Source organism: Juglans microcarpa x Juglans regia, chromosome 2D (assembly GCF_004785595.1).
Source record: "Juglans microcarpa x Juglans regia isolate MS1-56 chromosome 2D, Jm3101_v1.0, whole genome shotgun sequence".
Taxonomy (NCBI): domain Eukaryota; kingdom Viridiplantae; phylum Streptophyta; class Magnoliopsida; order Fagales; family Juglandaceae; genus Juglans; species Juglans microcarpa x Juglans regia.
The window spans coordinates 36849145-36860300 of NC_054596.1; positions in this window are offsets into that span (position 1 = coordinate 36849145).

The following is an 11156-nucleotide window of genomic DNA, read 5'->3' on the forward strand; positions in this document are numbered from 1 at the left end:
ATCCTTATTATTATTTATTTATTTTTAATAAATGTGCAAGCATGAGAGGTCATAATTGACGTGTACATGACGTTGCAAAATGATATTTAGAGAGAAGAAAATAAAAAAAAAATAAAAATAAAAAGAAAAAGTGGGGGCAGAAAAATAATGTAGTGGGTGGGGCCTAGGGTTGGGTAGAGGTGGGCGTGGGTGGGGACAGTCGCTTTGCATATTGGGGAAAGGCAAAAAGGCTGAAAGTGGACCCCACAAGTTTGGGCCCACCACACAGTCCAAATCAACTTTAGGTCCCTTTCAAATAAAAAGCCCCCGAAGGGAAAGAAAAATAGTTCCGTTCGTATTGAGAACTCCTACGGACTGGACCATCACGGGGGCGACCTGCCCGGGTCCTACAAACCGTCTCTCTCTCTTCTTAAATTCTTAACACGTGGTATTCTTTTATTGGTGTGATCTGACCTCCTTTTATCACTTTTAAAATCAGAAAAACGATATTTACAATTTTAAGATGTATAAGTCTCACATAATATTTTTTAAAAAATTATTTAAAGTTGAAAATTACATAAAAAAATTATTTTTTTAATGATAAATCTCATCTTTTAAATAAAACTTACACACCATATATTATATTTAACGTTACTTTGTCTATTCTAATTTGCAGCTTGCTTAATGAATAATGGGTTATTCAAAAAAATTGAAAAAATTATTCCTATAATTCTTTTTCTATGTCTAACATTTCTTCGAAAATAATTAACCACATAAAATTATTTATGTTTTATTTAAATAATACAGAAAAATTAAACTGAAAATCATAATTCTTTATTCAAAATTATGTACCAGATAATAAATTCCTAATTGTCTCTTGGGATCATAACGATTGATGCATGGTTGTTTTTTTGTTTTTTTATTTTTGGATTGTCAGTCAAGATTTGATCGTTTTGGATGTGTAGAATTTACCAACCTATGGTACAAACTATTATTGGTCCAGTTTAGGTTAAATTAACATCTTGTCAGGTAAAAGCACCGTCTCATCATACTTATGTATTGATTAGGCTTATTTGTTTTTAGGAAAATACTATTCCTACAGAAATTTACCGAATTGTATTTTATTTTTTTTTACTTAATGATTAAAAAAATATTTTTAAATGAATTTGTGAATTTTTTTTATATTTTTTAAAAATGTTTAAAGTGTTTAGAAAAATAAGCAAATAATAATAATAATAATAATAATAATAATAATAATAAAATTTGCCTTCCAGTGAGGACTCTATAAGAATCATTTGTGGTTGTAGCAACTTCCTTGTTTTTATTTCATTTTGAAAAAAATGATTTATATCTTCCATGTAAATCTTGGTAATTTGTTTTGATAAAAATTAATAAATTTAAAATTCATATAAAAATTCTATGAGTTTTGTTATTCATTATCCAAATTTCACACACCATATTTTTATTTTTTTGAATTTTGAATTTTATTCTTCTTAAACTAATTGAATTTTTTTACTCATAATCTATACCTCACACATTTGGTAAGAGAAAAAAATAAAAAAATAAAAAATAAGTGTGGTGTGTGCGAACGATGAATATAATTTTTCTTAATAATAATGATTTTTTTAAAAAAAATTTATATATATTTGAAATCTCGTTATTTGGATTAGATTTGGGATGAAGGAGTACTTAATCGGTTTGAGCTAGCTTCATTTGCATGGCTAGGTCCTTTTTTTTCCCCCCCTAATTTCTTCTATTCTTTTTCCCTCTAACCAAACACAAGGACGAATTTTTCCTACTTTTTCTTTCTTTGGTCCTTTTTCTGAATCAAATATAACAATGCATTAGGGTACGTAGAAACGTAAGTTTCACTCCAATTTGGTAGTTGGGGCATATAGTTCTTCCCTTCTCTTCTCAGCCATCACTAGGGTTTCATTTTTAATTGGTCAGGAGATGGGTGGAAGAAAGGAATTAAACACATGACCTATTAACATTTCAAATTTAGTGGCAATATATAATAGTGTAACATTTTTTTTTCTTTTTTCTTTTTCTTTTTATATAATAGTGGAAATATATAAAACTAATAAAAGTTTTCTACTATATATATTTTCCTCCAAGTAAAATGATAGAAACGCAATATTTTTTTATAATCTTTAACATTTTTGTTTTAAACATATATATATATATATATTTTTGTTAAAGAAAATTTTAAGAATATCATTATTTTATTTTATAACAATATTTATATCCTCTATTTAAAAAAAATTATAAAAATAACGCGTTTCAATCATTATAGATCTTTCCTCAAATATTTGAAAAAAATTCTTCATCTCAAATAACGTGTTTGACGAAACTAAGGTCAAGTAAATGGAAGTATATGTCAAAACCATAGTCTTTAAATCTGACTTCACAAAACTTTGGTTCAAAGGAGTATGAATAAAAATATATACAATCGAGTTGACTCCAAATTACGTAATTCAGCTAGAATGATATATAATATATATATCAGTTATTATTCATTTTTACACCTTATATTTATAATTTTTATTTTTATTTTTTCACAAGATACATATGTATTTTTCATATATAAGATATGATGCGTGGAATAATAAATAGTGATTGATGAGAAAAACTTTTCATCCCGTTAATCCTCCTTAATTTTAAGACATCATACTCCTTTCTATTCAAAACTTTTAAAGTTTTGAGTGTACATGTTAGAGGAAATAATTTTATTTAAATAATTTTATACCATATATTATAAATTAGATATAATTTAATTTAAAAGATAAATTTAAATTTTAAATTTTATAAATTAAATTATTTTACGTCTGATATTATAAAAATCTTTAAACAACACTTCGTAAGGAAGAAATTCTTAAAATTTAATTTTAGGATTTAGTTTTTTTTTTTCTTTCTTTTGGAGTCAAATCAATTGGCCTTTCAATCAACGTCAGTGACTCATTTGGTGGTGTTTCAGCACAATAAATATTGAGTCCAAAGAAATTATCGTTGGCAGAAATTTTACAAACAATAATTTAAATGGGAGATGAAAAACAGAGTCCTTGTATTGGTGATGAATGATGAATGATGAATTAATTAATGAATATGTATAAATATTATTTAATTGTATAACATCGTCTCTATATATAATCATGGAAACTGTGAAATTAAATTGACTTTTCCCAAATGTAATTATGCTAATTAAGCAAATGGAGACCTTAATTTATCTTTGTTTAATCATCATTTTCCAAGAATAATTATATTAATAACTATAAAATGGTCAAAATTCTAAATCTTTTTTACTTTGCAAAAATTAGGAGATGACCTTTTATTATTATTATTATTATTATTAATTTCTTTTTGCTGATCTTATTCAAAGCTTACTTTACCTTTGTACAGGAATCTGGTAGGGGTGCTCAAAGCAAACATAAAGTTCCTGATCTTGGTTGCCATTTGAGTGGGTGGTTGATTTTTTTCCCTTTTCTTTTAAAAAAGAGTTAATTACGTGTCCAATATAAATTTCTGTTTGTTTAATTACTATCTTTTTTTAAAAAAAAAATTAAGATTTTAGGCATTCAATTTTTTTCGTAATTTAGAATTAGTATATTGGGAATAAAATATTTCTTTCACGATATTTAAGAATTAATTCATGTGACACATTTTAAATAACTTCATCGACCGCCTTAATTTCGTATTGTTATGCAGTGTTGAAGCTGTACCACATGGCATGGTAGAAAATATTGGGGGGAATTAGCTTTTTTGTTTTTTATTTTTGTGATTTTGTAATTAAAGAAATTATAATTACAATCGTGAATGTACAAGCGCAAGGTATGAGATTCATGTGAAAAAAAATATTTTTTTAATAGTGAATCCAAATTTTTTTTTAAAATGATTGTATAATATTTATACACTTTACGATTATATGTAGCATTACTCAATTCTTATATTTATCTCACTTTGATTTGGTTTATATAATTGTTAGCTAACTTTTTTTTTGGCAAGTAATTAGCGTGGAGAATATACCTTCTCCACTATTGACATGCATGATTTGATTGCAGTGTAAATTAAATTAAATTAGATTTTTTTGCAAATTAAATAATGACGTGTTAACAAAATGTGCGCTAAACGAGTCATTTTAGTACTCATCATTCCTAGACATTATACATAAATTTTTATTTATTTTTTAATTTTTATTTTATTTTTGCTAAACTAAAGAATTAATTCTTTTACTCATCATCCATACAGTATTACCACACATTTAATAAGGAAAAAAAATTAAAAATAAAAAAATAAAAAATCACGTGTGTCCTAAGGATATGTGATGAGTAGGATTTTTACACCTATTACACTTTTTTTTTTTTGAGAAAAAAACATATTATATTTATTAATAACGAACATTACAAATTAGACCTGAAACATATATTATAAGCCAACTATAACATTAATAACTCCCCAGTACACACTTGTGACTGACATGGTCTAGTTCAAGCTGTAAATCTCTACATATCTAAAGTCTGAGAGACGACACAACTCTACCAAAGACAGATTTAATCAAATCCCATACTCCGTATAAGACGGATTACATTTTGGAATGATATAGATATGCATTTTCAACCTTGGAAGAGAAAAAAAATAACACATTCAGCGGCTGGGATGGCACGTGAGAGCCATGCTCCACCATGGGGGTATGACGGACGGTCAGGTTTGAAGTAGCCGGCAGTCCTGGACCCAGAAAGGCCACGTGTGGCGGCATAAGGGCACCTTGAGTCTTTCTTGGGGCTGCCCATGTGGTGCCACTCGCTCCGTTCGACGAAGTTCTTTGCTCGTCTGAAGGATCAGCGCCTTGGGAGGCCTGTGGTGGGGCGCGTGGTGGTCGCCAGACACCAGAGGGCAACAAATAAGCCTTCATCCCTACTTAGCTCTTTAAAAACCTAAAAATTGAAAAGAAAAGAAAAAAACTAAAGATGAGAGAAATGAGAGATGAGGGAGGGAGGAGGGAAGGAGGAGCCTTGCGCCGTTTCTGATTTGGGGGGTTTCTAGAGTGAAGGAGTCGTCTCTTTGTCTAAGAAACTAGGGCCGGCTCCCTCCCCCGCTAACCTACACCTACTACACCTACTCACAAATAGAACTACTAGTTCAACTTTTACTTCATGATCTATTGTGCAAGCTGATTTTTGGTCCATCTTAGAATGCCAAATTGTTAGCTATTAAAAGTCAATTTTAACGATTATTGTGTATTAAGACCAACGATTAATATTGTCGTGACCCACGACAATCAGCTATCAAGAGGGTGGCTGGTCTTGCTCAGCTCCTAATTTGGATGACATATTTCTCTTTCTTTAAAATATTATATTTTTAGTTATTGATTTTTAATTATTTATTTGTTTGTAGGCTGATGTCACACTTAAGAATATTATGTCCACTGATTATGTCAGTTTAAATAATATGATAAGATGTTTTGGATCAGCTGGTATAAGGTTTGATTTTCAAACGAGAGAATCAGGTTCGAAATTTCTATACAAGTGTCATGCACAACGATTTGATAAAGAAATTTAGTAATAATAAGTCTTTCATAAGTTTAACGTTTACCGAACTGAAAATATTTTTGTTTATTCTTAGATCGTAATGAGCAGACACAATCAACATTTGAGAATAGACATGAATATTGATTTGAAACTTGAAAATGATAGTCGACCGAGCTAGCTGTAACAATATGTAGTACGTGTATTTAATTTCAACCTAAAAAGAGTATAAAACAATTGTATGGATTAACTCCGAAAGAATCAAACTCGATCGTCAAGTCCTAATATTTTATTTATTACTTAATCAACATTAATGTTTTTGACATAAGAGTATTTTATATAAATACTATTCATGATCATTCTATATTGTTATCTTATATATATTAATGTGATATTAAATAATTAAAATTTATTTGATGCCACGTAATAAGACCGTCGACGATGATAAAAGAAAAATTAAAAACAAGATAGATAGCATTTTTCTTTTCTACAAATACTGATCATTAATCATAATTATTTAGAAAAAAAAAAAACAAAGTTTTCATCTGAATTTATACTATCTTATATATATAGCATTTGAATTATATTTTGATTAATTATAATTGGGTTAATTTAAGTTAAATCCATTAATAAAACACACAGAAAAGGTATAAATATATAATCAGGTAGAATTCAGGCCTACTTATAATAATTCCTGTATATAATTTCTTTTTTTTTTTGGCCTTTTTGAATGGTATTAATAATAAGATTAAAGACTGGTTTGATTATACAAAAACAAACTACCTCATGATCTCATCTCATATAATCAATGCAACTTTATCAAACTCTCATACAAAATATAATAAATAATTTAATTTTTTTAAATTTTAAAACAAAAATAATATTAAAAAATTATACTACAATAATATTTTATTTAATTTTTAATAAAACATCTCATCTTATCTCATCTCATCTAAACTGTATAATCAAACGGGGCCTAAAACTTAACCACAGAATCTAGCATATATATACACACACAGGAGGATAATATTGTAGATGCTATTTTGTGCAACATTGAATTGTAATGATTTGGACTCGACTAGCTATTAATTTATAATGGATTAGCTCAAAATTATTTAATTTTTAATTCTCTGTCATTTGACTTCTTCACTTTTGAAATAAAGGGGCACGAAGGCAACAAAAGTTAGCGTAGAAATAATCACCCTTTAATTACTAATTAAAAGCATAAAATACAATATAGGTGTATGAGTGGGGGGGAAAAACTGGAAAGTGGGAATTATTATTATATATTATTTTTTGTGTGTGTATGATATATAAGAAGACAAAAGAATAAGAGAGTAATTTTAGAGAAAGCATGATGTGTGGGGTATTGGGATCTGTATTAAAGTTTTATTTGTGCGGAAACGAGGAAATATCTGATTATTTTTTTCGAATGGGGAGAATGATTGAGGGATTTTTTTAATAATCTACTGAGATATGGTCTCTTTCTTGTCTGCCAAATAATTAGGTTAATCTTTTTCTTTAATTTATAAACTTATTAATTTATTCACATATTTTAACATTAAATTGCATTATTAATTGTCTAGCTAGCTGTGGCCATAGTCATTGATTAAATTAAAGAGCAGCTAATTATGCTATTCATTTAAAATTTTATCATCATTAGTCACACTTAGTGAAAATTAAATGACATGATTTTTTAATTAAGATGAAGAATAACATTTTTCAAAACCAAATTAATATATAGATATGTTTAATATTACCAAGTTTTTTCCCTTCCACATTTAATATATATATATATAGGTAGGAGAGAAATTATATAGAAGATAAAGGGTAAAGTTAATTCATGAATGATTGGAATCTAATATTTATAATAATAAAACTGAAGTACTATATATATTGGATAAGATTGATGATAGGATATTAATGCTAATTAATTCCAAATGCGTGCACACACGAAGCCAAGAAGTTGGAATGGAAGATCAAGTCATAAATAACCTCAAGAATATTTATTTATGACTAAATTGTGACGTCAAAACGTTGGAATTAACAGATCATGATGATCATATTATATATACCATCGATCAATCATTTTAGGTACAGTACCATATATCAATTTCGATTTTAACAACTCATGATCATGATCAACATCTTCATCGATCGGATCCTATCTATATATTGAACCAATTTAATTTTGTGGTTATAAGACTTGATCACCATGTATAGTATTCTTTCAGTACTTACAAATGAATGTTTACAATTCAATGCTCTATAATTAACAAGAAATAGCAATTAATATCCTTTAATTTAAATGAAGTACTGTGACTGATTATAATTTGCTGCTGATAGGATCGAGATGAGATGAGTTGAGTTGTGAATAATATTATTTTGTAGGTCCCATTGAGATGGATTTAAATTTTTTAGATTGAGATGGGTTAACTTTTTTAGGTTGAGATGAGTTTAACTTTTTAGGTTAAAATGTATGAAGTAGGTTGAGATAAGTTGATTTTTTTTTATGAAAAGTTAAAAAAGTAGTGGATCCCATCAATAATTGGTTTGAGATGAGTTGAGTTTGATTCAACAACCAAACACAACCTTAATTTTTCTTAAATTTTGTCATATATCTTTTGTTGCTGATAAATATATTTATATTCGAATGCTCGATGTTTTATTGCAACAGTTTTTTCAATATTGTGAGGGGCAGCCACTACAACAGAAATACTTTTATTAGACCATATTTTTTGTCCTAAAAACACTGTATACAAGAAACTGTTTATTTGCTACTAATTATTTCATGTTATGTCTATTTTCTGTCAAAATGAGTATATTCTCGTCACAGATAGTCATTTTTATCGTAAATAATTCGTCATAAATGCTTATTTTCAGACCAAAATGATTTTTGTACTATCATTTTCACATAATTTTGTTGTTGTTTTCTTTCCGTAAAGATGCTGTTTTCCTATACATAACTACATGATGACACTTGACAGTCAAATTAAGTGTAACATCACGTGATTCTATTACAGAAACATCGATAATAATATTGTTGTTGTTGTTGTTTTCTTTCCGTATATATGCTGTTTTACTATATTGATGATCATGTTGTCTACTTAGCCAAGACAATATTGACATTACTCTAATAGTTTGTTATGATCCAAAAGGTTAAATACTTAACCAAATTAGTATCCAAACGTCCAGTATTGTCAAATAGTAATTAATCTGGTTAAGACCCAACCATTGATACATACAAAAACCCTAGAACTATTAGATACCAATTTGATTAGGTCTTTAACCCTCAGGATCTAACATAGTTTAAGGTTTGATCTTGTGAACTTTCAAAAAATTTTGAGGATACAATTCATCCATTGTAAAGGCAGTGATATTCTATTTTATCTATAACGTCACTTTATTTTCTTTTTACCTAATATATATATATATATAGCTTTTATTATAAATTGGTCTGATACAGATCGCTTGAGTGCAAGGTGAATGCAATATTTATAATTTTATGCCAACCCTAGAACTCTATAGTTCTCAGCTAACAAAGATCTAGAAAGTAGAAGGGAGGCAAGTGGAGGTTCTTTTTAACAATATATAATTACAAAACGAAAAGGAAGTTGATCAGATAGGTTCACAATTTCCATGTGCTCATCTATGGCATACACACATGACACACATGACACACACACACACACACATATATATTGGCTTATTTTTCCAAGCACGGATTCTTCATCGATCCAAATTAAAAAAATTAAGAAACCATGAGATGCGTCTAAACGAAGTAATTATATTCATAAACTAAGCAATGAGCTGCCTTGTGATAGTACAGTACTAGTGGCTATAAATGTTGGACAAATTCGAGGGAGTTGAGTAGCATGTGATGGGGAATCCAATGAAAAAACAGATATGAACAAGGCTGGCTAGGTGACATTCTCGGGTCCAAGAAAGACGACATATATGGCGAGTTTCAAAAATGTCGGTTTCATTAAAAAATAATTAGGTCAAGTTGGTGGGTTTTTTAATGCTAATATTATTGAAAACATGCTAGCTAGCTGCTAGCATATATATATATATATATATATAGTAGTCTAAGACTGCATGCATGTCGGCTGCATCATTCTTTCTGAGATTTCGTTACAAGTACAAAAGACAAATAAAATGACTCATGAAGTGTTCATCATCATGATATGGTGCAGAGAGTAATTCACTTGCTTTGTTATAAAGAATTTAAAAAAAAAAAAAAAAACAACCATTGCCATCATATATACATCTCTTGACGTCTTATATAACAACTTATATATGTTAATTTATTAGTACTCAGATCGACTACCACATGATATATATATCATGATCATCAATACCATATATATCAGTGCTAGTTGTGGACAGTATCCCTACACATGCATTGAGTTGCAAACATATTAATTCTTCGTATACTTGATATTTAGAAACTTATTATAAAGTTCAACTGCGCGTGACAATTTTTGTCCCAGAAAAGAAAGAAGCAAGGGATGATCATGATCAATTATTTGAAGCCATCATCCCAGATTACACCTCTGCATCATGGGTACCGATCATTTCTTGAGATCGATCGGACGGCTGTGGTTGATCAATATGCACAATACACTAAATATGTATACTATATATATGAAGATCAGAAGCTGTAACTAGTGAGAGAAGAATATAATGGGAGGAAGGTGCGGACAAGAGGAAGATGTTTATATACAAGCTCTTGTTTCGTGAGAGGACATGGGAATAAAAGAGGGTGTGCTAGAAAAGACACGGCGACCCCGACAAAGATTTTTGGCAGTACGGACAAGACATGCCATTCTCACCCCCCTCCCTTCTCTTAATATCCCTCAAAAACATATGGTTATGTTTCTCAGTCAGTACTGGTCTACATGAGGGCTAGCTCGAGATTTAAGGGTTTGTTTGTTTGTTTGTTGCATCAAAATGCGGTTTGAGAGAATATATGTCGTGGAACCAAGTAATTAATTATTATAGCAGGGGAATATTTCTATTACTATTTTATGTTTTTTTTTTTGAATTTTCTGTTTATTTTACTAATATATATTGTTCGGAATGAATGTTCATGGAAATTGATCTGTACTAGTAGTACTTGTCATAACGAGCACTCTCCTTGCGGGAAGACACTACCAGTGATCATCATGATCATGATCATAATTCTTTTAGGGCAGGTTTAATTTCTTTGTGAAAGTCATATGGGTAGTACTGGTGATCATGATCTTTGTTATACGTATACCCTTAATTTCTTTCTTTTGAATAATGTCAAGAGGCTAATGTCTAAGCAAGTTGTTGGGTTTAATTAACTTATAATAGCACAATACAATGAATGTATGAGTTTCATCATAAGGTAAGTATCTAGCTAGCTAATTGATAGACAATATTGAGATTTATATATATTGTTGTGAAAATTAATGTTGTTGAGATCGAAAGATGATCAACCTTGCTAGCTTTTAGTAATGTGTTCAGTGAAAAATGATCACACCCATATATATATATATATAGCCACTACTTAAGGTTCAAATGAAGCCAAAGAAAAAAAAAAGTTTTGGACTTCCAACAATATTTTTGATGGGGGCCGGTGGCCTTTATGAGAAAATGAAGAGTGCCCACAACTAACGATTATATCGA